Below are 27,572 nucleotides of genomic sequence, written 5' to 3'. Positions count from 1 at the left end.
GCCAGTCTACAAATCTTTCTACCACAGCTGTTTCATCATTTAGCAATCCAGTCTTCACAAAAATAACACTATCATTAGTTGAAGTTAGACAAGTAGACTATACTTAGTGCAGTCAACATTTAAAATAGGATAACTAGAGAACACTGCGTACTTTAATAGTTGGGAGTGAATTAAAAATTGCAACTTCAGGGCTTCAGACATTATCATAGCATAGTACAGCACAGCAGCACTCCATTCAGTCCATCAATGCTGTGCCAATTCTTTCAAAGGGCAATCCAATTAGTCCACTCCCCAAGTCTTTTTCCTTGCGTAGTAACATTTATTCTTGTTTGTTCAAAATCCATGGGATCTTGTGGATTTATTCTCTTTGCAAGTGTCTTGAATATCAAATTTTGTTTACTTTAAAACAGAACATTATTGGTCCCTAACCAGAGCTTACCAAAAGCTTGGGGGTCTGGTCTAGGATCATACAACACATCCACATTCAATTACATCTGCCATGCTTCTGCCCATTTTACCATAGAGTCTATGTCATCCTCAAGCCTATAACTATCCTCATCACTATCCACTCTACCAGGTTTCAAACCATCTGCAAACATTAAAATGCTGTTCCCTATACTTCAGTCTAAGCTATTTAGAGAAATTGGAAATGAGTAGGGGACCAAAACTGATCACCCCTTAGGGGAGCACAACCGCAAACCACCTCCCAGTTCATTTCATTCCTTTTCTTCCTGTCACTGATCCAATTTCATGTCCACACCTCCAATTTCCCCTCAAGTCTACAGGTTTCCATCTTAACATGCTTCCTGTGCAACACTTTGTGAAATGCTTTCCAAAAGTCCGTATACACACATCCTTGACACTGCCTTGATCAAGCCTCTTCTCCTTTGCTTCTTTAAACAACTGCTTGTGCATTCCATCTGGATCATGTGACTCACTAACCTTCAGTCAGGCTAATTCTTTGTAAACCTTCTCCATCAATTACTATTCTATCCATTACTTCCATCTGCTCCTAATGTATTATTCACATCAACTTATTCTGTAAAGACAGGTGCAAAATACTCAATTTATACTTTAGCCATGTCCTCTGCCTTTACATGAGGATGAAAGCTTTAGGAAGGATGAGGCTCATTGAGAGAATGCAAAGATTTACCAGAGTGGTTCCAGAGATAAGGATTTTAACTACGAGGTTAGTTGTTCTTGGAGCAAAGGAGATTGAGGGGTCATTTGGTAGATATGTCCAAGATTTGTCAGGTTTAGATAAGGCAGACAAAGAAAAGCTGTTCCCCATTAACTGATAGTACAAGGACTAGGTGACACAGATTTAAGGTTTTTGGGCAAGAGATGCAGGGGAATGTGAGGAAGAACTTTTTTTTTCCTGCAGCAAGTTGCAAAGGCCTGGAGCTCACTGCCTACAAGGGTGGTGGAAGCAGAGACAATCAATGATTTCAAAAGGAAATTGATAGGCACTTGAGGGAAATAAACTTGCAGAGCTATAAGGATACAGTGGAGAAATGGAACTGACTGGACTGCTCTATAGAGCCAGCAATTGACTTGACATGGCCTCTTACTGTGCCATAATGATTGAGTCTTTAGGTCCTTAATAGGCTCTTTATTTTCCCTAGCTAAACACTTAAACTTTATATGTTTTTAAAATGTTTTAGGGTTCAATTTAATGTTGCCTGCTAATCTTTCCTTGCAACCTTTCCTCCCATATTAACTTTCTTAATTCTTACTTGTACTTTCCAAAATCTTCCTGGTTAGTAACCAAATCTTGCTCCTGATATTTGTCATAAGCCTCTTTTTTCAGTTTTGTTTTATTTTATTTAACAGTCAGGGCTCATTAGCTTTGGATGCTCTATCTTTTCCCTTCCAAATTATATTGTGCTCAATGCTGGCTCAATGATTGCCCTAGGAGCACACTCCACTTGCCCTACTTTGTTTCACAGAACCAGATCCAACACTGCTTGCTTCTTTCCTTGTTGACCTGGGGTATATACTGATTGATAAAGTTCTTCTGTACACAGAAATTCCTCTCCTTCCCTGTAAAACAAAATTTAAAATCCATTTATAATATAGGACAATCATGAATGTATTAATTCTTGGTAATTAATTTGTTAATTAATAACATTTGCACCAAACAGCTTTCAGATGATGACCAATTCCAATAAAGGAGTCTAACCACCTCCCTAGGCATTCTATGGAATTACCCTTGCTGAATCTCCCACCATCAATATCCTGGGTGATTTGGTTTTCATTTAAAAGATTATCAATATCCTGGGGAGTCACAATTGACTAGAAACTTAACTGGACAAGGCACATAAATATTGTAGCTACAAGAAGGTTAGAGGCTGGAACCCCTTTCCACCACCAAGGCAATAGTCAGGAGTGTGATGAAATACTCTCCACTTGCTCCATCAACATTCAAGAAGCTCAGCACAATCCAGGACAAAACAGCCTACTCGATCAGTACCCCAACCACCACCATTCACTCCCTCCACCACCATCGCAGACTGGCAACAGTGTGTACCATATCCATGATGCATTGCAGCAACTCACCACGGCTTCTGCGACAGCACCTTCCAAACCAGTGACCTCTACTGCCTAAAAAAAACAAGGGCAGCAAATGCATGGAAACACCACCAACTGCAAGTTCCTGTCCAAATCACACACAATGTTGAACTGGAAATATATTACCACTCCTTCATTGTCACTGGATCAAAATCCTGGAAGTCCCTACCTAATACCATTGAAGCAGTACTTAGACCACATAGCCCACAGTGGTTCAATAAAGCAGCTCACCACCCACCACCCCCCCACCCCGTTCGAGGTCAAATACGGATATACAACAAATGTTGTTATTGCTAGAGATGGCCAACTCCAATGAATGAATTTTAAAGATAATTTTTCAGTTCCAAGTTCCACTTAAAAAAGTGACTCACCATGTCATAATTATTAATCCTTAAAAGTGGAAGTAACCACACAGTTGAAGTGCTTATGCCAAATATAAAAGCTACGAGCAGCAAGGGATAAGAAAGAAGTACACACAATAAGTACCATATACACACACAATCAAATCTTTCTAAACTGCAAGTCATAGGACTGTTTTCACTTCTAAGAAACTATCATTTATTTTCCAGGATTTACTCATGAAATTTGCCCCAAGAATCCTCAAATCAATAAGAAACATACCAGAATATTCATTACAACAAATAAATTAAAGCTTGACAGCCGAGCTCGCAGCAAAATGCAGACCTGTTGATCACAAACTCAGTCAAATCGGATTGTTCAATAAATGTTATTCTTCACATATTCAAATCAGAATTAATTTTAAACAGTATACTGACATTTCAAGAGGAGTGTGTTTTTATATGTTTACTAGAAGAAAAACACTTGCAGTAAAAGATTATGAATGTCTAATGGCCATTTACCTAGTGGCAATATGTTAATAAGCACAGCATTTGTTAAATTTAACACATATTACACCTACTTGCAAATAACCAATTTAAGATCACAAACCTACAAGTTGCAATTCCACATTAAAGTGAAACTGAAACAAATGGGGAAAAATTCGCAATGAGAAAGAAGAGATCAGGTCTGTCTGATCAACTCCCATCACAATCAACAGGGTTCAGGAATTGGCAGCGGCAGGCGAAAACAAAAATAAACACACAGTTATTGCAGATATCATGAAGTGGGGGTGGGGGTGGGGGGGAGTAGGGGAAGTGGCGGGGGGAGGGGAGGAGAGCAGGGGAAAGTGGGGGGGGAGAGGAGGAGAGCGGGGGAAAGTGGGGGGGCAGAGGAGGAGAGTGGGGGAAAGTGGGGGGAGAGCGGGGGAAAGTGGGGGGGAGAGCGGGGGAAAGTGGGGGGGGAGAGCGGGGGAAAGTGGGGGGGAGAGCGGGGGAAAGTGGGGGGGAGAGCGGGGGAAAGTGGGGGGGGGAGAGCGGGGGAAAGTGGGGGGGGAGAGCGGGGGAAAGTGGGGGGGGAGAGGAGGAGAGCGGGGTAAAGTGGCGGGGGAGGAGGAGAGCGGGGGGAAATTGGCAGGGGGAGGAGGAGAGCGGGGGGAAAGTGGCGGGGGAGGAGGAGAGCGGGGGAAAGCGGCGGGGGAGGAGGAGAGCGGGGGAAAGCGGCGGGGGGAGGAGGAGAGCGGGGGAAAGTGGTGGTGGCGTGGGGGAGTGGCAGAAAGTTGTCGGGGGAGAGTGGGGGGAGAGTTGGGGGGGCAGTGGGGGAGAGTTGGGGGGCAGTGGGGGAGAGTTGGGGGGCAGTGGGGGAGAGTTGGGGGGGAGTGGGGGAGAGTTGGGGGGATTGAAAGTGGTGGTGGGGGAAGTAGGAGGGGGGGGGTGGTAGATGGTCATATTAATCTTGTGATTTCGTTGGCTAAGTAAGTCAAATGATCAGATGAATCTCTCAGATCATCAGGTACAACCCCCAATTTGTCCGTGAAAACCGGCCCCAAAAACCCTCGTTTGTCGAACCTGACTATCAACTCGGTGTTTCAGATCCTTTCAGTCCCGGCAAATACGCATTCGGGCGCTGGGGTAGGGACATGATCAGATTCATGATGCCCTCCACAGTCGAATTGCGCGTTCAAATTTTCTGCAGAGAGCACTTCCAAAACTGCATCATTGCGCGAGACAAGTGGGGGGGGGGGGGGTGGTGGTGGAATTTGAAAGTGTCATTTTTATTTTAGAAGAGGTAAAGGCAGCAGAGGAGGGGAGGCGGCGGCGGCGAGGGGGAATAACACAGACAGACCCCGAGAGTCCAGGCTCCAGGACTCTGGCCAAAGTCTTGTCACACACAAACTGGTCAGAGAGGTGCGAGCAGCGACGAAGCCGCTACGGCCAGCGGGTCCCACTGAACAGGGCGGCTCCCGGCGACTCTGGCCCCGGGGACGGAGGGGGGGACCCTGCCTCGAGCTGCCCCCGGTTAAAAAAAACGGAACCAACCGCCGACAAACTCCACTTTAAATCTCAATGTAAAACGGTTCACCTTTTCGACCGTCGGCAACTGATTCGCCTCCCGTGTTACTCACCGTGAATCGATCCGACGTTATCGCCCCCCGCCCCCCATTAATTCAACACCTACAGCCAGCCCCACGGCCATTTTTCCGCCCGTTTACTCCAATTTTCCGCTCCGCCTGTTCTCTGCCCTCATCCACAGCCAATCCAGCACTGATTGATGGCCCAGCGAAACGGAACGCGAGCTCCTATTGGCCCAATGCCAGACCTGCTATCTCGCGGCTGCTGATTGGGCGAGATGGTCCGGGGGGCGGGGTCAAAGAGGCTTGACGGTGATTTAACACTTTGAAACCTGCCGCATGAAAAAAAAAAGCATTTTTATATAACACTTTTCACCAGCCCGATGTCCCAGAGCGCTTTACATCCAATGATGTACTTTTTTTGAAGTGCCGTCACTTTTGTAATGTAGGCAATGCGGCAGCTAATTACAGCAAGCTCATACAAACAGCAAACTGATAATGATCAATTTTTTGTAACGTTACTAGGGAGATTTGAGGAATAGAACGTGGGATTTACAGTTGAAAGAAAGACATAGGACCTTAGGAGCAGGAGTGAGCCATTCAGCCCTTCAAGTCTGTCCCGCCATTTAATAAGACCATGGCTGATCTGGTTGTGGCCCCAATTCCACTTTCCTGTCTGCCCCCCACCCCGTAACCCTTGACACCCGTGTCTATTTTGCACAATTTATGATCACGACATTCCAAAGCATTTGACAGCCAGTGAAGCACTTTTTGAAGTGTAGTCTCTGTTGAAATATAGGAATAAAATTACTGGCCTTTTTTTTACTTGAAGCTGTCAGCCGCAGCTCAGTTGGTAGCACTTATACCTGAGTCGGAAGGGTTGGGATTGAAGACCCACTCCAGAGACTTGAGCAAAAAAAATCTAGGCTTCTATTGAGGAAATGCTAGATCAGAGTCTTTTGGATGAGATGTTAAATGCAGGTCCCATCTGGATTTCATAAAAGATCCCACAGCACTATTGAGGAGAGCATAAGAGTTATCTCTGGTGTCCTGGACAATATTCATCCCTCAATAAACATCACAAAAATGGCCTATTTAATCATTTTCGCATTGCTGTTTGTGGCAGCTTGCAGATTGGCTACCACATTTCCTACATTACAACGGTGACTACACTTCAAAAATACTTCATTGACTGTAAAGTGCATTGTGCATGGTAATTTATAAATAAATATCTTTATCATATTATTTAAGCATTTGTAGTGACTATTTGAAACACTGAACATGTCAGGAATGGTTATTCACTTTGTCAAATTATTTCAAATTAATTCAGTAAGGGGTCAACAGTAAAAATGATACCCTTTCATATATTTTTCTACAAGAATACTGTTACAAATATCACTTTTTAAAATAACAGAAATTACAGAGCTGTATACATATGAAACTTCCTTCGCACATTATTTACTAAAAAAATTATGAAGGACATGCCTCCAGTTTTCTGTTGCAAAGCATCTGCAGTTAAGGTTATTCAATAACACAAAAAGATTTTCTGAATACTGCAATACTGTACTGGTGATGTCATACTGCCAACTCACTGCAACTTAAAGAAAGCTTTCTCCAGCACATTTACATTTGATAGCTTTTACCTCTGTCAGATCAAAAGCTCTATTCAAATCATCTGCAACTATATTTTCTTGGAGTTCTACAAAGGTGATTGAAACTTATTTTTACAGCAAGATGCTAGTTACATTGCAATTCGCTCATAGATCGGAGATAGCAGATACTGCATTGTTTTCTGCCAAACAAAGCATAGAACAATTCCAAAAAGACTATGCCAACAACAGTAACTATCACATTACATTACTATATTTACCATTAAAGGAAAAAGCTATTTGCCTTTTTGAAAATCTGTAATATTGTAAGAACGTTCCTCACGTGTTTATTAGTTCCCCTCAGTTTCCCATCACAATTTAAATGTTTTTTAAATCCAGCAAAGCATGGTTTTCACGGTTTTTTGCACTCCCCTGATAACTTGTCCAAATGGCTTTCCTTCATGTATGAGCCTTGGCAGTTAATGTCAGCGGTTTATTTGACAGTAGAAAACATCATCATTACTGTCACAAAAAGTTTCCCTATGCCAATTCTGTTCTCTTCATTGGCCTGCCATTGACTCTGGCTATTTTCCAGGGTCAACTTTGAGAATAATTCCTGCCTGCATCATGGGACCCAGCACTGCGGGAGGTTGAAAAATTGCTGCTACACACCTCAGGCACTTGCAGCAGTGGATTTGAGCCAATTGTTTCCATGGTAGCTGAAAGGAAAGATTTTTTTAAATTGGCATTAAAGTTTGCAGGAGTATTATTGATCATTTTCTACTCTTCACAGCAGAATTACATGCCAGTGATATGACATTAATGAAGGGAAATACAATAATACATCATTTGAATGTGCTGATCCACATTTAAGTGGAAAATCTCAGAAGTGGGACTGGGCATCCGGGAACTAGCAGAATGTTCCCTTGGCCATATCTCCATCCTAGCCCATAGATACTATGTTGGGAAATAGGCAACGCCCCTCGAAAAATTGTCTCTTACTTTCCTTTATGATAAATATATAAATTATAGCAAAGTTTTGAATTTTCTTTGAATTGAGCCTTTTCTCAACAATGCATCTTGTTTAATGTATTTTAGTCCACTCGTTCATTTGAAGTTTGCTTTGTTCAATTAATGTATTAGAGCCTGCTAACCAAATTATTTCAAAATTGGTGTATTATAATTATTGGCCCCAGAGATATCATTACTTTTAGTTTATTTATGGCACCCTGCGAACAGGTCTAGATGTATGTTCCTTTGAGTCAGATCCTTAACAAATCATGCCAAAATGAAATTAGTTCAGATTTTTCCACCACAGTACCAGATCAGCACTTACAATTTCTACATTGGAATGCAGATCAGATACCATTGCTCTATGGCAGCTATCATAATCACAGCAAGGGGAGAATAATAAGCTGGAAGTGGCTGAGACTGAAATCCTATTGACAGCTATGCAAGCCCTCATAGGTGAAATCTTCTCCTAATGTGAAAATCTACCCACTTCCCCACGGTGTCGGGACTGTGCCATTCAATTGCCAAAACAGTCATTCCTGGCAGCTATTGAAAAATAATACAAAACTTTAGGAGGAGCTGTGCACACAGTCCAATGGTTTAATAAAACTTTTGATTTTCCACTGCCTCTGTGGAGTAATAGTACATAACACATTAAAATAAGTATATTGTATTATTATTGAAAACTCTCCATATAATAGAAACAAAGACAAAATGCTGAATTTATACAAAATATTAGTTAGTTTGTTGCTGGATTATTTAGTTTACATGAATTACATAAACACAGTCCATTCCTTCCAACGTGACCATGCTGGAATTTATGCTTCACTGGAGGCTCCTTGCAACCTTCCTCATATAACCCTATCTGCATTATCCTCTATTCCCTTCTCCCTCATATATGTTTATCTAGCTTCCTTAAATACACCTATTCTATTTGACTCAACCATTCCATGCGATGGCAAGTTCCATATTCTCACCATTTTCTCGTAAAAGTTTTTCTGAATTCCCCATTTAATTTCTTATCGACTGTCTTATATTGATCCCCTCTAGTTTGCTCTTCCAGTGGAAAATCTCCCTGTCTACTGTATCAATACCTTTCATAATTTTAAAGACTTCTCTTTTCAAGAGAAAATAGGAAACCCAGTCTGTTTATCATTCCCTGATAGCATTTCTGATATTACCCTGGTAAACCTTTTTGACCCTCTTCGTCGTCTCTATATCCTTTTCATAATATGGTGACCAGAATGGTACACAATACTCCAAGTGATTGAACCAAGGTTCAAACTAGGTTGAATTCTCTACTTTTCAATTCTAATCCTTGAGAAATAAACTCCAGTGCTTGGATTGCTTTATTTACGCATTGTTAATCTGTTTTTCTTATTTGTTCCTGGGAATTGAGTGTCCGTGGCTAGGCCAGAATTAATTGCCCATTCCTAATTGCCCATGAGAGGTGGTAAGCTGCTGCAGTCCATCTGGTGTAGGTACATCCACTGTATTGATCCAGGTTTTTGATCCAGCAAAAATGAAGGATTGGTGCTAAAGTTCAAAGTCAGGGTGGTGTGTGATTTGGAGGGGAACTTGCAGGTGGTGTTGTTCCCATGCATCTGCTTTCCTTGTTCTTCTAGGTGGTAGAGGTCACATGTTTGGAAAGTACTATTGAAGCAGCAAATCTAAGTTGCTGCATTGCATTTTGTACATGACACACGTTGCTGCCACTGTATGCTGGTGGAGTGATTGAATGTTTAGGCTGGTGGATGGTAGTAGGTGAACAAATGGGTTGTTTTGTCTTAGATGGTGTTGAGCTTCTTGAGTGTTGTTGCAGCTGCATTCATCCAGGCAAGTGGGGAGTATTCCATCACACTCCTGACTTGTAGCTTGTAGAAGGCGAGACTTTGGGGAGTCGGGGATGGGAATTACTTGACACAAAATCCCAGCCTCTGACCTGCCCTTACAGCCACAGTATTTATATGGTGGTCCAGTTAAGTTTCCGGTCAATGGTAACCCCTGGGATATTGATTGTGTAGGATTCAGCAATGATAATGCCATTGGAGGTCATGGGGAGATGATTGAATTCTCTCTCATAGGAAATGGTCATTGCCTGGCACCTGTGTGGTGAAAATGTTATTTGCTACTCATCAGCCCAAACTTGAATATTATACAGGTCTTGCTGCATATGGACACGTACTGCTTCAATATCTAAGGAGTTGAAAATGGTACTGAACACTGTAATCATCAGTGAATGTTCCCACTTCTGATCTTATGTTGGAGGTGAGGTCATTTTAGAAGTAGCTGAAGATGGTTGAGCACAGGCAGGGCCAAGGAGAGAACTCATGGGCCCTGGTGCTTCTCCTGATTCCAGGCCCCTTAGCCCTACCCCTGCCCAACTTTAACTCCATCTTAATCATGCACATTATTTTTTCCCCTTTCAAGATTCACCAACCAATTCTCCAAATAATCACAGAATGGTCTTCAAAATGATGACACCCATTGTTGGCATCTGGTGACAAATATCATCCAATATATAAGCAGCATGGGTCATTAATATTAAGAGCAGCAATGATATAATGCAGTGGTAGTTTGTGTGTAACCCATAGGTGATCCCACCACTAATTAAACAATTAAGAGAGTGTACAAATTTTAATTTAGCACTATTGTGTAATATTGTTAATTTCACAGGAAAATACCCCATTAGTTATTTATGACACAGTGCAGACAAAAACTGATTTCAGCATGTTCTGGATATATATACAGAACACCATATCTACATGGTGATAGTAAATTCATATTTGGCAGAAAGATTCAATCCTTGCAGATTACAAGAAAATCTTTCAGGTTTTGTTTTACATATTTTGACTGCCTGTTCTGGAAAGAAAAGAAAGACTGTCTCCATGCTGTAGCTCACATTGTTTCATTGTTGGAGAGTTGTAGTAGGGAAAGAGGGTGGGAGGATGGGAGAGAGGGGAAGGTCCCATTCACTTGCTGCTATCGAATTCCCTCCTCCCTTCACAGACACACTGACACAGCCATCACCCACGTTGCTCAAGATAACTCTGCATCAGTGGGAGTGGCTCATGCTATAGACTCAGACAACATCCAGTTTGGGCCTGGTGTGAAGCTGAGATAAAGCTCCCCAGGCCTGTACCGTTTCCACTGATGGAGACTCCCTCGTTCTTTCATTTTCTATTTCTTCTCCTTGGCCTTCCAGAAGATGTTGTCACAAATCATTCAGTGCAGCTGAAAAACACCTGCATGGAGGCCAGTGGGGATGATTAGTATAACTGCTCCAACTCCTCCAATCACAGGCTCCCTCTCTCCTGCCATTGTTGCTCCTCCAATCATATATTCTGTCTTTGGAAGAGTGGCAAGAGCAGGAGGGAGGGAACCTTGAGATTGGAGGAGCTGGAGCAATGACTAACTTCAGCACTGAATGCACAGTCTTGACTTGTCTCATTGGTTTCCCCAATAGATTGCATTAAATAGGTCCTATCAACTATAAGGGTTAAGATACATGACAGTTTCAAAATAAAGCCCCCAGCAGTATATTCACACCTGCAGAGCTGTTCGTACATTATAACTTATTCATTTCTTTTTCATACATAAAATGAAGAGCATTGCCAGACAACATTTACACACCAATCAACATGGGAGAGAGAGGAACAGACAGCACCACACAGGGGCTTGGCCAGCTTGGCAGAAAATCACCAGAAATCAAAGAAAAGGAAGAATTTTCAATAGTCAGTGTGGAAGAAACAAAATCTCTGGGTGGAATTTTACAGCAGCACGATTTTACGTTCCTGTCAAAGTCAATGGAGTTTAGAATGACTCGCCGCATTTTACAGCCCCGTCCCATCTGTGACGGGGCTGTAAAATTCCGGCCTGTGATCACTGCTCTGCTGTCAGTTCCCACTCTCAGCAACTGACAGTTTAACTGACAGTCAATTTTATTTTAATAAAAAGCCTTACAGTTGCTGAGAGCAGGAAAGACCTTCAGGCAACTTTATGGTTGGCCAGCTTAAAAAAAAAATCAGGGCTGTCTGTTTTGCTGCAGTGGCTACACTTCGAGAGGTCTTCAGCTACAAAAGTGCTTTGGGATGCCCTGTGGTCATGAAGAACATTTAAACTGCATGATATCTTTTCCATTCTTGGGGAGAAGTAGAAGACTTTCTCTTGTTTGTGTGAATGATATTTGATATAATTATTTCATACAAGGGGTGTAATTGGATTCCACTTTATCAGAAATTTCACAGGGTAGTAAGATCAAATGACTCCTGAGCAACAGTGGAATGAATGAAAAACATAGGTCCTCACTGTCAGTGAGAAAAGTTGGAGCCCCCAGCTGTCTATACGATACAACTTTTAAGAGGCCAAAGGACAAAAACTGAATGGTTCATAATTGCACCTGTGCTTTCTTGATCAGCAAGTCTGAAGATTATGCAGATTGCTGCTTCTCACTATCAAATATTTTCAATATCAATATGCAACACAACTTTATCACAATATTTCAATATCTCAAAAATCTCATAAAAGCACAAAGATAGAGTTGAATAATAGGCAAGTAGACAAATAGGACAAGATTAAAGTCAATGGGAAGGACTCTTGAGAATCAGGTTACTGATTCACTATGAGCCCATTATGCACTCCTGGCAATCTCACCCCACAAAGCCTGTTCACCGTAAACTTCCATTAGCAACAAAATAAACAGAACTCCAGTCTGTTTCCACCCTCTGTATACAAAGGATTACAATGGCCATCAAACCCAGCTCATCTCATCCATCCAGAATGAGCTTAAAAGTCCCCCTTCCCACTACAGCATCCAACTGGCTCAAAAATGATTCCAGGGATTTCTCTTACCATTTCACTGACAACAGAGCAGTTATTAAAGGAGCAGGAAAGATCCGTCACTAGTCAGTGAAGCAAACCGTGCTATAGTACAGGACCCCCAAATGTTAGGGGGAGGGGGGGGGGGCTGCAAAACGGAACACCGGACAGATTGAGCGCACATTGGACCATGCAGAAATATGTGTCAATAGCGCAACTGTAAACTCCAACAAAACGTTTCATGGTTTTTTGACAGGACTTAAAAAAAATTCAGGGCCACAAAGCTTCCTGAAGGTCGAATGCAGCACACAGCAACTGTCAGTGAAACTGACCTGAAAGGCCAACTTCAGAAAAAAAAATTGGAACTGTCAAGCTGACAGTTCCGAATTTTTTTTTTTAAAGCCAGTCTTTCGGGTCTGAAGATCTGGGTGCTCACTCTGGACAGCGATGAGACTCTGTTTACAGCACCAAACCCGGGCCACACACAGCCCCCGCCCCCGGCCCTGGTGCTTTGCACCTTGTGCACTTCCCTCTCCCAAGGACATACCTGAAGAACTCATACAATGAAATCCTGGGCCTGAGATGATCAGCCTCCAACAACAATAACAATCTTCCTTTGTGCTAGATATGACTCCAACCAATGGAGAGCTTTCCCCTGATTCCCATTGACTTCAGTTTTGCTCATTGATGCCACACTTGGTCAATTGCTGCCTTGATGTCAAAGGCAGTCACTCTCATCTCACCCCTGGAATTCAGCTTTTTTGTCCATCTTTGGACCAAGGCTTTACTAAGGTCTGGAGATAAGTGACCCTGATAGAACTTAAACTGGGCAGCGATAAGCAGAATATTGCTGAGCAAATGCTGTTTGATAGAACTGCCAATGACACCTTCTATTACTTTGCTGATGATTAAGAGTTGACTAAATGGTCTGTAATTGGTTGGATTGGATTTGTTCTTTTTTTTATTATTTGCCCAATTTGGTGTCACCTGCAAATCTATGTCTGATGCTGGAAATACTTTATGACTATACATTTAGTTTGGCAGCTCTGATTGTTTTAAAAGCTAGTCTTTCACGTCAGTTTCACTGACAGATGCTGTGTGCTTCTTCCGATCTTCAGGACGCTTCACGGTCCTGATTTTTTTGAAAATTGCCAGAAAACTACAAAGCTGCACAAAGGTCAGCAGCAGCAGTTCTGACTCACAGCAACTGTCACAAGGGTGCTCTTGGTTGAAAATCTGGTCGAAAAATGGTAAGTTAAATCCCTGGTATCATTTTAGAGCCAATTGGACTCTGTGAGGCAAGGGGGTCTTCTAAGGTCATTCTGGATGGATGAGATGAGCTGGGCCAAATGGTCTTTGTGATGTAAAAATGCTGGATATACTTAGTAACTATCCATTCTGCTACTTGTTTCCTGATTTCACTTGCTCCAATCTTATTTATTCATCTGCAGCACCTAATCAAAGGCCTTTTGGAAATGTAGATTAATTTAATCTCTTATTAACCTTCTCTAGTTTTTTTAACTTCTTCAAATAATTCAATGAGGTTGTTCAAGTAAGACTATTCCTTTAAAAATCACAAAATGGTTACAGCACAGAAGGAAGCCATTCAGCCCGTTAACTCTGTCCAAAGGAGCAATTTACCTAGTGCCACTCACCAGCCTTCTCCCCATAGCTCTGCACGTCATTTTTCAGATAATAATCCAATTCCCTCTTGAATGCCTCCACTGAACCTGCCTTCACCTGACTGCAAATCCATGCTGACTATTCATTATTATATTTTTGGTTTCTAAGTGTTTTTCTATTTGAGATTCTATAAGTTTTCCTACCATCAGTGTTGAGCCAGGTCTACAGGCCCTGGACATGTTCTGTCTCCTATATTGTATCTAGAAATAATCTTAGGTATCTCTAATCCTCTGGCACAGCACTGCTTTCTAACTAATTATTAACTATGTGTTCTCGCGCCTCTACTATTTCTTCACTAGATTGTTTTCAAATGCACAGATGTAATCCATCCAGGCCAGATGCTTTGTTTTCTTAGAGTTTGACCAGTTTATTTAATATTTCTCCTCTTTTTATTTAAAATGTGGTTATACCATTTCTAATCTCATCTTCTGGTCTCCTGTATTGTATCTAGAAATAATCTTAGGTATCTCTAATCCTCTGGCACAGCACTGCTTTCTAACTAATTATTAACTATGTGTTCTCGCGCCTCTACTATTTCTTCCTAATCTGCCTTCCTGGTAAATAATGAAGCAAAGTAATTGTTCAATATTTCTGCCATTTTGCTATCACTGCCTGTGATTTTATCCTGCCCATGTCTTAATTGGCCCGATTTCAATCCCTACTTTCCTTTTCTCATTTATGTGCCTGTAGATATTTTAGTATTTTCTTCTATGTTCTATGGTAATTTATTTTCATATTCCTCTGACCTCCTATCTACTTTTAGCCTTTGCTTCTAATCTCTCTTTCTTCTCCATTATCATGCACTCCTGTGTTCACATATACCTCTTTCATTACCCTTTCCCTTATGTCTGTATTCATCCATGGTGTCTCATAAATATTTAGATGGATTCAATAATCCTGGTGAAAATGGAACCAGGATCACAATGCTCCAATGATCCATCAAGCAACTTGGGAGGACAGCTAACATTGCCGAAGTCAGTGTCATAATTTAAATGTGCTCATCCTACATTTTCCATTAGCACAGAGAGCACAATGAATAGCACGTGTAGGAAAACAACAAAAGTCTAAGAGTTGCTGTCCCATTTCAATCCAGTTGTGTGCTTTGGTGTGAAATTGGTAGAATTTAGCATTCAGTTTGAGAATGAGAAACTTGGGTTGGAAATAACTATGCTAAACTTAAGGATAATTACAAAGGAATGAGGGCAGAGTTGGCTGGAGTGGACTGGGAAAGGAATTTAGTAGAAAAGTCGGTTGATGAACAATGGCAGACATTTGAGAAAATAATTCATGTCCCACACAAAGATATAAATCCCAGTGAGGAAGAAGGATTCTAGGAAGAGGATAAACCAACAATGACTAACCAAGGAAGTTAAGGATAGTATGAAATTGAAAGATAAAACATACAATGTGACAAAGATTAGTGGTAAGCCAGAGGATTGGGAAAGTTTTAAAAGCCAACAAAAGTTGACCAAAAATAATAAAGAGGGAGAAATTAAACTTTGAGGATATACTAGCAAGTAATATAAGAATGGACAGGAAAAGCTTCTTTAAATATATAAGAAGGAAGAGAGAGGCCAAAGTGACCTTTGGCCCTTTAGAGATCAAGGCTGGGGAAATGATAATGGGGAACCAGGAAATGGCAGAAGAGTTGAATAGTTACTTTGCATCAGTCTTCACGGTAGAAGACACTAATAGCATTCCAAAAATACTAAATATAAAGGGGCAAAAGGCGGGGGTTGGGGGGGGCGGTGGGGGAACTGATGGATTGCATCCTTGGACATTAAAAGAAATAGCTACGGCAATAGTGGATGCACTGGGAGTAACTTTCCAAGAATCCTTAGATTCTGTAAAAGCCCCAGAAGATTGGAAAACTGCCAATTACACTCTTAAGGGAGGGAGACAAAAACAAGTAACAATAGGCCAGTTAGCTTAACATCCATCATTGAGAACATGTTAGAGTCTATTATAAAGGATGTAACAGCAGAGCATTTAGAAATACATAATTTAATCAAGCAGAGTCAGCATGACTTCATGAAGTGGAAAACAGGCCTGATAAATTTATTAGAATCCTTTGAGAAGGAAACAAGCAGGATAGATAAAGGGGAACCAGTAGATGTATATTTGGATTTCCTAAAGGCGGTTGATAAGGTACCACATGTAAGGTTACTTAATAAGATAAAAGATGTTGGGGGTAGGTTATTAGCATGGATAGAGAATTGGCTAACTAATAGGAGACAGGGAATTGGGATAAGGGGGGCATTATCAGGATGGCAACCTGTAACTAGTGGAGCGCCACAGGGATCAGTGCTGGGGCCACAATTATTTACAATATATATAATAATGACTTGGATGAGGGAAGTGAATGTACTATCCCCAAGTTTGCAGATGATACAAAAATGGGTGGGAACGCAAGTGGTGAGGATGACACAAAGGGCAGAATTTTGCTGTCAGTGAGCAGGGGATGGGGCCCGCTCGCTGATGCATAAAATGATGCAGGATGACACCAGGCAGAACCCCCGATGTCATCCCACCCCATTTAAATTTTCAGGAAGGCAGGGGCGCAGCAGAATCAGCTGCGGGCCCGCCGACCTGTCAATGGCCAATTGAGGCCATTGACAGGATCATTTAACCAATTAAAGGACCTGCCCCTCCAACCTTAAGACTGGTGGGTCAGCCAGGAGCCCCAGCAGCAAATAGAGAAAACATGAAACCTCATCCAGCGGCGGGATGAGGTTTCATGCAGGGTTTTAAACATTTTAATTAAGTTATTCTGTAAATTATGAACATGTCCCAACTCATGTGACATTGTCACATGAGAAGGACATGTAAGGGAATTTGTTTTTCTATTTTTAATATTTTTCAAAGTCCAGGCGATTTCCCTGAGGCTGCACTTAGCCTCAGGGAGATATGCGCTCTTTTGCGCATGCGCATGAAAGAACGCACTCTCGCTTTTAGGGAATCCCCCCTACCGCACAGGGAGCGCATAGCGCTTCCCGCTGGATGTCATGCTGGGCGGGCCTTAACTGGCCCACTCACGTAAAGTGGCAGTGTGGCCTGCTTCGCTGGCAGGGATCGGCTCCACATCCACTGGAGATTGGGTCACGCCCACCTGCCTGACAGCAGAAAATTCTGCCCAAAGAAGCTACAGTGGGATATAGACAGGTTAAGTGAGTGGGCAAAAACTTGGCAGATGGAATATAATGCAGGAAAGTCTGAGGCTATGCACTTTGGCAGGAAGAATAGAAGAGCTGAATATTACTTAAATGGAGAAAGGCTGAAAAAAACTGCAGCACAGAGGATTTGGGAGTCTTTGTGCATGAATCACGAAAAGCTAGTATACATGTTCAGCGGGTATTAGGGAAGGGAAATGGAATGTTGGCCTTTATTTCAAAGGGAATGGAGTGTAAAAATAGGGAAGTCTTGCTAAAACTATACAAGGCACTAGTTAGACCACACCTAGAATACTGTGAACAGTTTTGGTCCCCTTATCTAAGGGAAGATATGCTGGCATTGGAGGCAGTCCAAAGAAAGTTCAGTAGGTTTATCCTGGGTATGGAGGGATTTTCTTATGAGGAGGGGTTGAGTAGGTTGGGCCTGTACTCATTGGAATTTAGAAGAATGAGAGGCGACCTTATCGAAACATATAGGGCAGGATTTTACGCCCCACGGATAGATGTGTGCCCGACCCGATTGGGCGTAAAATAGTGTGCGATATTTAGGTCGGCGGGTGCGTGCAAGAGTTGGCAGCACGCCAGCCAACAATTAAGAGGCCTATTTAGGCCCTTAATCAATTAATTAAAATCTATTTTTCGCTGTCCAACCTTATGGTTAACCATTAACTGGCCAGTCAGTGTGAAGTCATGGTCGGGGGCCGACCATGGATGGCGGGCCATTTCCAGGCCACTCCCAGGCCTGTCCACCGCGCCCACCCAACGATCCGAAAATCCTGCTCATAAGATTCTTAGGGGGTTTGACAGGGTAGATGCTGAGAGGTTGTTTCCTCTTGTGGAAGAGTCGAGGACCAGAGGGCATAATCTCAGAGTGAGGGGTTACCCGTTTAAAACAGAGATGAGGAGGAATTTCTTCTCTGAGGGTAGTGAATCTTTGGAATTCTTTACCGTAGAAGCTGGGTCGTTAAGTATATTCAAGGCGGAGGCAGACAGATTTTTAATCAGTAAGGGAATCAAGGGTTATGGGAAAAGGCAAAAAAGTGGAGTTGAGGATAATCAGATCACCCATGATCTCACTGAATGGCAGAGCAGACTCGATGGGCCGTATGGCCTACTTCAGCTCCTATGTCTTCTGGTCTTATGGAAGACTGGCAGGGATAGACATAAGTACCACTACAATGATGACAGTTTGGATGCTTTGCTGCAGGAGGTACAATAGAGAAGCTTCACAGTGGAACTTTTGTCTAGCCCACAATAGTACACATGGTATGAGGTGGATGATGACATGAATGCTGCTTCCCACAAACTGTGGGAGCAGAAATGGGAGAAATTTGCAGATGCCTGTCTTCAGTCTGATTCCTCAAATTAAGTTTAAGCCTGAACTATGCAGGCTATAATCACCATTACCTAAACATTGTAATGCCTCAACAACAGAATGCATGAAGCACTCGTACAATTTCTTGCATTCACCATACCTGCATTTTCACATCCACAAAGCTTTGATTTTAAATTTGTGACTGGCACTTAAAAATGTTTCTAATGTCATGCATAAGTGCTGCATATAGTATTGTAGCAATCAAATTACCATCAGAAATTTCTTGTTATTTGTTAAAGACAGTATTTTTTCATCCAATTTGCACAATGGTGTGCATGAGTCAACTCCTAATGTTCTTTAAAATATTAAAACCATGTCTGTCTTTAAAGGATAACAGGAGAGAGATAAAACAAGACTTATGGCATTGAGCCATGAGAAGCTGTGAGTGAGAGATCTTGTGGCTTGTTGGTAGGCCAACAAGCAAATGCTGTCTTTAAATACTGCCTGTTCTGCAGCCCCCCCCACCCCCACCTCCGCCAAACATATTCACTAATAAAAAACACACTGCAGCAGAGATGCATGCATCATGGTAACACATGTTCCTTTTCTCCTCATGTAGGGATTACCCAAGATGATGTAGGAAGCTGAACTATCTCACAAAAATGCTTCATTTACAGCTTTAACTCAGATATATTCCTCTTAGAGAAATCATACCGGGTCAAGAATTGTACTCAACCATAATCTGTAACCTCATGACATGGCATATCCCCCACTCTAACATTACCACCAAACTAGGGGATCAACACTGGTTCAATGAAGAGTGCAGGAGGGCATGCCAGGAACAGCATCAGGTATACCTGAAAATGAGGTGTCAACCTGGTGAAGCTACAATACAGGACTACTTGCATGCCAAACATCATAAGCAGCAAGTGATAGACAGAGCTAAGCAACCCACAACCAATGGATCAGATCTAAGCTCCGCAGTCCTGCCACATCCAGTCATGAATGGTGGTGGACAATTAAACAACTCACTGGAGGAGGAGGCTCCACAAATATCCCCATCCTCAATGATGGGTGAGCCCAGCACATCAGTGCAAAAGATAAGTCTGAAGCATTTACAACAATCTTCAGTCAAAAGTGCTGAGTGGATGATCTCCAGAGGTCCCCAGCATCACAGATCCTAGTTTTCAGCAAATTCGATTCCCTCCAGATTATATCAAGAAATGGCTGAGGGCCCTGGATACTGCAAAGGCTTTGGGCCCTGACAATATTCTAGCAATAGTACTGAAGACCTATGCTCCAGAACAAACTGTTCCAGTACAGCTACAACACTGGCATCGACCCAGCAATGTGGAATATTGCCCAGGAATGTTCTGCACACAAAAAGCAGGACAAATCCAACCTGGCCAATTACCGGCCCATCAGTCTACTCTCGATCATCATTAAAGTGATGAAAGGGGTCATCAACGTTGTATCTAGCATCACATGCTTATCAATAACCTGCTCACTGACGCTCAGTTTGGGTTCCACAAGGGCCACTCAGCTCCTGACTTCATTACAGCCTTGGTTCAAACATGGACAAAAGAGCTGAACACCAGATGTGAGGTAAGTGTGACTGCCCTTGACATCAAGGCTGCATTTGACCTACTGTGGATTCAAGGAGCCCGAGCAAAACTGGATTCATTGGGAATTGGGGGAAAACTCTCCGCTGGTTGGAGACATACCTAGCACAAAGGAAGTTGGTTGTGGTTGTTAGAGGTCAATCATCTCCGTTCCAGGACATCATTGCAGGAGTTCCTCAAGGTAGTGTTCTTGGCCCAACCATTTTCAGCTGCTTCATCACTGACCTTCCTTTCATCATATGGTCAGAAGTGGTGATCTTTGCTGATGATTGCACAATGTTCAGCACCTTTCGCAACTCCTCAGATACTGAAGCAGTTCATGTCCAAATGCAGCAAGACCTGGACAATATTCAGGCTTGGGTTAACAAGTGGCAAGTAACATTCGTGCCACACATGTGCCAGGCAATGATCATCTTCAACAAGAGAGAATCTACCCATTGCCCCTTGACATTCAATGGCATTACCATTGCTGAATCCCCCACTATCAACATCCTGGGGGTTACCGTTGACCAGAAACTGAACTGGACTAGCCATATAAATACTGTGGCTACAAGAGCAGGTCAGAGGCTAGGAATCCTGCGGTGAGTAACTCACCTCCTGACTCCCCAAAGTCTGTGCACCATCTACAAGCTACAGGAGTGTGACGGAATTCTCTTCACTTGCCTGGATGAGTGCAGTTCCAACAACACTCAAGAAGCTTGACACCATCCAGCACAAGGCAAGCCGCATCCACCAACATTCACTCCCTCCACCGCCGACACACAATGGCAGCAGCGTGTACCATCTACAAGATGCACTGCAGGAATTCACCAAGCCGCCTCAGGTTGTACCTTCCAAACCCACACCACCGCCATCTAGAAGGGCACGGGGAGCAGACACATGGGAACACCACGACCTGGAAGTGTCCCTCCAAGTAACCCACCATCCTGACTTGCAACTATATCGCCGTTCCTTCACTGTTGCTGCATCAAGTTCCTGGAACTCCCTCCCTAACAGCACTGTGGGTGTACTTATGCCACATGGACTGCAGCGATTCAAGAAGGCAACTCACCACCACCTTCTCCAGGGCAATTAGGGGTGGGCAATAAATGCTGGCCTAGCCAGCGACACCCACACTTCACGAATGAATAAAAAACAGAGGGAGCAACTGGTAAGGGACACTGCAAGCAACCAGGGGTTGAGGAGCAGCAGGATTAGGAACAAAATTGGTTGCCTACATAATTGAAGTGATTAAAGTTCAAAATTACTTCATTAGCTCTGAATGAAACTATTCCTCTGCTGCCAGGCCCACAAATTTTTACCTATGGCAGGTTAGGCAATATTTTGACAATCTTCACATCATAGCTATATTGTATGTCACATACTTTTTAGAAGTACTGTTTTAAAATTTCTGTAGTAATGTTAAAATTGGATTTGGAAGTCTGCAGGCAACCACAGAGCCAATGGTACTTTTACTCCAAGGAGCTCTCAAGGATAGAGGTCTAAAACAAAAATGGAGTATCCCTCAGAAGTGCAACTATTGAGACCTGGAGATCCAATACACAGAAGACTCCTACTTTAGGCCCAATTAGACTGAGGGATTGGCTGAAGAGAACTTTGAGGATGCGCTTAACACTCCTAAGCGGTGGCCAAAAGTTAGGTCCCACACAGATCCTTGGTCATTGGTAAGGGACACTTAGGAGCGTAGGTATTGGAAGGTTAATGCCATTGTGGTCAATCAGGTTGCTCTGGATTGAAGAAAGGGCAGGTAGCAAACAGAGGAATTGGATAACATGTAAAACTGCAACATTGTCTGCCTGGTAAGTTGGACATAAGTGATCCAATTCAATGAGTAGCTGGATTTTCATGGTGTCCTGGCCTACATTTAACTACCACCAGATGGAAAATAAGTAAATGTGGCCATAGTCCCAGAGAACCATAGGCTGCTCTCTCATTAGAGTGAGACAACTGGTGGTGAATTTAACCTGAAGGTCATCACATGTCAGGCAAGGTTAAGAAGGTAGTGCCTCAGCCAGTACAGAAATTGAATCTGCACTGTTGGCATCACTCTGCATCAGAGACCAGCTATCCAGCCACTGAGCTAACCAACTCCAGCTTAACTAGCAAGTGATCTAATTTACTGTTTAAGGGACTTTTCTTAGTGCAAAATTGGTTGCCTACATAATTGAAGTGATTAAAGTTCAAAAGTACTTCATTGGATCTGAAGTACTTTAGGTTGTCCTAAGGATATGAAATTTGAATCTCTCACTATTTGTAGTTAAACAGCTATTATTAGCAATAACACTGTTGGCGAAGCAATCTTATAATGCCAAAATGCAACAGTACTTCATACAACAGACAATGAAGATAAAGCTCTTTGAAAAAAACACAAGGCAGTTAATTTACAACACCATAATAAACTACTAAACCTAAAGTAAAACTTACAAAGCTCTTAGAACAAAGGACCAGAAACAGTTGTTTTAAATGGGCACACAGTGCTAAGGAAAACATGACCACATGAAGGGGCTATTTGATTTTGACATGAAAACAATGCGATTATCCAGAATTAAATGGTCTGACACAACATTCAGTCTCTAAATTATTTAATTTCTTCAAAAGGAGATTGTAGTAAGTTTCTCTCTGCCCCCACCCAAAGCTAACAAATGAATTTCAAAATATTTATCTAACTTCACAATTTGCTATATGGTATTATCTTTTAGCCAGTTTATTCCAGTGGCATACGATTTCTAAATTTCTCCATCTTGTGCAATGAAGTTTCAACCATTATCAGTGCTTACAATATTGGCATGGGGCTTCCATATGATTTCCACCCAGAAATCAGTATACAATTAGCCCTCGGACTTACAACAGAATTCTTTCCTGAAAACCGGGTCTTCAGTCGAAATGTTGTAACTCGAAACCAATTTTCCCAACAGAACAATTGTCCCTGAACCAAAGCCCGATACTTTATTTTCACTAAAATAACCCAGAATTTTGTACTCAATCAATTATAGATGGGTAATATAACAACACTTATATATGGTGTAAAAGTTTGGAAACACAAAGGCCAGAATTTTTCCGTCGGTGAGTTGGGCATCATCCCGCCCCATTTAAATATTCAGGAAGGCGGGGGCATAGCGAAATCAGCTGCAGGCCCGCTGACCTGTCAATGGCCAATTGAGGCCATTGACAGGATAATTAAGCCAATTAAAGGCCCTGCCCATCCAACCTTAAACATGAAACCTTATCCACCGGCGGGTTGAGGTTTCATGTCTGTTTTAAAAAACTGTAATAAAGTTTATGTGATATTTATTAACATGTCCCATCTCGTGTGACATTGTCACATGAGGGGGACATGTTAATAATTTTTTTATTTTTCTATCTTTTAAGTTTATAAAACTTTCAGCGCTTCCCTGAGACAGCACTTAATCTCAGGGAGATGTGTGCTCTTTCACACGCATGCGCGAGAGAGCGCACTTTGACAGTTGGGGAATACCTCCCCCCCCACACAGGAAGCGCATTGCGCTTCCTGTTGGGTGGCCCACCCACTCAAAATGGCGGCGGTGATCGGCTGCTCGCCCGCCGCCAAACAGTTGGGGCCTGCCCACCCATCAAGGGCAAAATTCTGCCCAAAGTTTCACCAAGTAAAAATGGCAGTGGGACAGCAACTTGAGTCAGGGAGGTGGGTGGTGCAGAACTGTGAAGTGCGCATATAGACATTTGAACTTATTTGCTGGCGTGGCATCATAAAGTCGAAACCGATGTGGGAAAGTCCAAACAGGGTGCCAATTTATAAACTTTGTTAAGTGCCGTTCATTGTAACTTGAACATTGTAAAGTTGAGGATTGCCTATAATCTGGATAGAATCAAAAGAAATATCATGAAAGATTGAAAACTTTTAAATGTGAGCCACATCTATAACCACTGAAATGGAGTATCCACTGTCTTTAATGCTGGTCCAAAAGATCTTTCACCCAAAGCAGTCCCTGCCCTTTCCACAAACTGGCTACATCCCAGTTCGGAATGGTGAACTTTTACTAATTGTGCCCATTCAATGGTGTTCATCTCATCATGCCCAGATACCCTCGGTTGGATTTTCTGCACCTGCCCACTGCCATGATCTTCCAGTCCCACTGCAAATCAATGGGCTTCTGGCTGGGCCTCCGCTTTGCCCACAGTGGGTCCCGCCGGCGACAGGGTCGGGAAATCCTGGCCTCAGGCACGCAAGCACCCATGGTCACATAAATCCAGTGTTAATCACCTGTACCTACAGTGACCAGCTGTCAGTTGAGACATGACCCAAGTCTGTTTCTCCTACTATTTTCACAATTACTTTAAATTCAGCTTAAACTAAACGACAGCACAACAGGGCACACCTGTGTGTGACTTAAATTGCATGCTAGTCACAGGTCTTTTTTTTTACCGAGGACAGATCAGTTGAAGTGGAAAAACATCATTTGGATTCATTAAATGTTTTATTAGACACATGTACACATTAGGAAGTTGAATTGTGATTTTCACCGGATCCAGTGCATATCAACGTGGTGAGATAGGAAGCTAGAAAATTTGGAGCTCACACGTCAGTATGTAATTAGTGCAATGTTCTTGGGTCCCTGTGTAAAGAAGCTGTTTTAGCCAGGGTAACCCACATTCAGCCTATCCTCTAATGAATTTTGGATATCCGCAGGATTCAATGGTTTATAAAACTCAAATTAGTATCTTGTATGCTCTACAAGAAGAAGGAACATCTCTCCTAGTCTCATGCCTTGAACTGATGGTTATCGCAGGGATATCCATGCAATCAAACTTACATTGCCACTGGGATTGAGACTCAATGTTTTGGCCTTACCCACAATTATCCTGACCACACCCAATGCTTAGATTGACCTCAGGCAACCTATGTTGGATTTGGAAAGATATGTATATATAATGGTGATGCATGCTATGCTACTGTACTTGCTATTGATAATCTGTCTGTGAATGTGCTATTGCCTAGAAGTCTTATTGCTTGAATATTTCATTGCTTATTAATGTAATAAATACATATTGTAATGGGTTCATCTTCTACTGTCATACGATCCGGAATACTACAGCCAATTTAATTTCTCCTTTTCAATTGCCTATCCATGCTGAGGAGTACACTCATTTCAGCAATGTAGAAAAAAACAGAGTTATGAGGAACTAGAACAAGCAATGACCAACCAAAAATGAGATTGTTATCACTCACACCCACAACCCGAATTCATGAGGTAATACATCACAGCTAATGGGAGTCACTCTTCGGGTGTAGTCCCACTGCAATCAGTTACCCCAATTTTTTCTTAAATCCTGTGACCATTCTCACAGTTTTATAAGTATCCTTTGCATTTTGCATATCCTAAGCCATAAACACATTTTTCTAGACTGTTAGATTGCAGGTGCATAGTGAGCTATGTACACAAGTATCTTGTTATTGAATACTAAGCGAGGGCCAATTTGAGACATGAAGCCACTGACAACATTATCTCTTATTTCTTCCTAGGTGTAGTCATACATGCAAGAGAAATTATAGTTTTATTTCTTTATTAGAATTAGTAACCAGAATAACATTTAAGCTAGGATTTCTGTACAGCTAGAATACAGCTACAGCTAGTACTAGTTTCAAAATCTACATGATTCACTAACAACTGCCAGAAACAAAGGAAGTTTACATTGGGACTAAGAACAGAGATGAGGGGTTACATGACAATGTATGGCCAATCTATATTCAATTTATGATTGGGCAGAGTGAAGGATGTATTGGGATAACATGACTGGATGAATTTTGCTGCAATTCTTTTTTGGGGTATAATCCAGAGGTCTTGATCCACTCTCAGTGTAGAGGACTGAGCTGAGTATGTGACATTCAGGTACAGATGGTACATGGAGTGAAATTACAGTTTTTATGCAAGGTAAAATGGAGAATATAATTCTCAATTGTAAACTATTGCTTAAATACTGTAATGTTATTATTCTTGTGTAAGGCAGAATAAAAGTCATAACTGTTCCCAATATGAAGTCAGCGTTGGACAATATCACAGCCTGCAGGGATATTAAAAATTAACAGATTATGCAGCATTATTTAAAGCTTTAATTAACAAATCATTAACTGCTTAGGTTTTCCAAAATCTAATTAATTAATACATTTGACTATGTACAAGTGGAATTTATTTCAGACTAAAAATATTTAACTTTCTTTGGCTTTATCAGGACAAACACTCCTAAGAAGATCCATCAATTATTAACACTAAGTAAATAGATTTGTAAAGGCATTGTGGATAAAATAATCTCTGACAGACAAGTAACAATTATCTCCGGAACAAGTACAGCAATGCTTCCAAAGGAAAATGGCACAAACTGCAGTCCTGCTATGAAGTAATTGTAAAAATATACTTCTGTGCTGTATTTCCTACAATACAGCAATGCCTACACTACAAAAAAATACTTAATTGGCTGTAGAGCACTTTAGGATGCCCTAAAGTCATGAAGGGCACACTAATGCACTGCCTTTCTTTATCCTCAATTGGTGATGACGGTCACTTTTTCCAAGGTGTAGCTCCACAGACACAGGCTGCCCTCTGGTATTTTGCCTCATGAGGCTATACAAAGAATACTTGCTGGTGGGGCATTTTCCTGTGAGGTTATATAGTAAAGCTCACTCTTATCTTCATCAGGTGTTTATATGTGTAAAATCAATGGTGGTTACTAGTTAATGGCCAATCTATTTTTTCATTGTTTCCTACTTTGTCACGGAACACTAAGGCCAATCAATTTTCATAGCAATTGCTAAAGATCAAATCTCAGAAGGTGCTGGTATGTATGGCTTATTACTGTACCACTTACAGTTTGAGGTATCATGCTGTGGTGGCCTAGGCAACTGCAGGGAACCCATTTAGTGCTAAAAGAGTTAATGGAGAAGTTGAATTGTGTGCCTAGGCCTAAGAGAAAAATACTGTAGCCTTGAGAACAATACCATCTTGTCTGACCACAGTTGTAGGATGAGCCCTGAGACATTCCATTTTGTTCTTTCCAAGGCCGAATGTAATCAGGGTTGTGATAAGCATGTGCATAAGCACAACATCTGTTACGAGTGGAATGGAATTTTACTGGAATATGGATTGGTCAGTTAACTTATGCAAATAAGTGGATAGGTTTGTGCAAAATTTACTGATTGGCTGTAAAAATGCTTTTAACATGTCTGTGTGTATTCTGCTACGAGACGGTACAGTAGCTCTCATTGTGTTGTCTCCCTTGTGCACAAGTAATAAATGGGGTTTCTACATACGAAATGATGCCTTGGTGGGATTAATCTCCGACAGTTTCATGGAGGTCCCACTGAGATGACTAACCCTAGGGTTGGGTCATGGAGTGCCAGCATTAGGACTTCGC

The 27,572-nt window shown here is 42.0% G+C and overlaps 1 protein-coding gene across 22 annotated transcripts in view; it reads right to left on the bottom strand.

Moving 5' to 3' along the window:
• Window positions 1–5,181, bottom strand: part of LOC121283070 (protein-tyrosine sulfotransferase 1-like) — a 70,266-nt gene extending 65,085 nt beyond the window's left edge. For 4 of the 22 annotated variants that reach the window (XR_005944181.1, XM_041197104.1, XM_041197128.1 and 1 more), the window contains exons 1-2: window positions 5,033–5,179; window positions 1,737–2,043 (exon numbers count right to left, since the gene is read on the bottom strand). The gene's annotated coding sequence lies outside the window, so the exon portion shown is untranslated. The other 18 variants (XM_041197115.1, XM_041197109.1, XM_041197119.1 and 15 more) reach the window with 16 other exon arrangements.
• Window positions 5,182–27,572: the final 22,391 nt, after the last annotated feature.

This window comes from Carcharodon carcharias, chromosome 10 (genome assembly GCF_017639515.1).
Source record: "Carcharodon carcharias isolate sCarCar2 chromosome 10, sCarCar2.pri, whole genome shotgun sequence".
NCBI lineage: Eukaryota > Metazoa > Chordata > Chondrichthyes > Lamniformes > Lamnidae > Carcharodon > Carcharodon carcharias.
The sequence above is the reverse complement of the archived record's forward strand: the minus strand, read 5'-3'. Positions and strand labels throughout refer to the sequence as shown.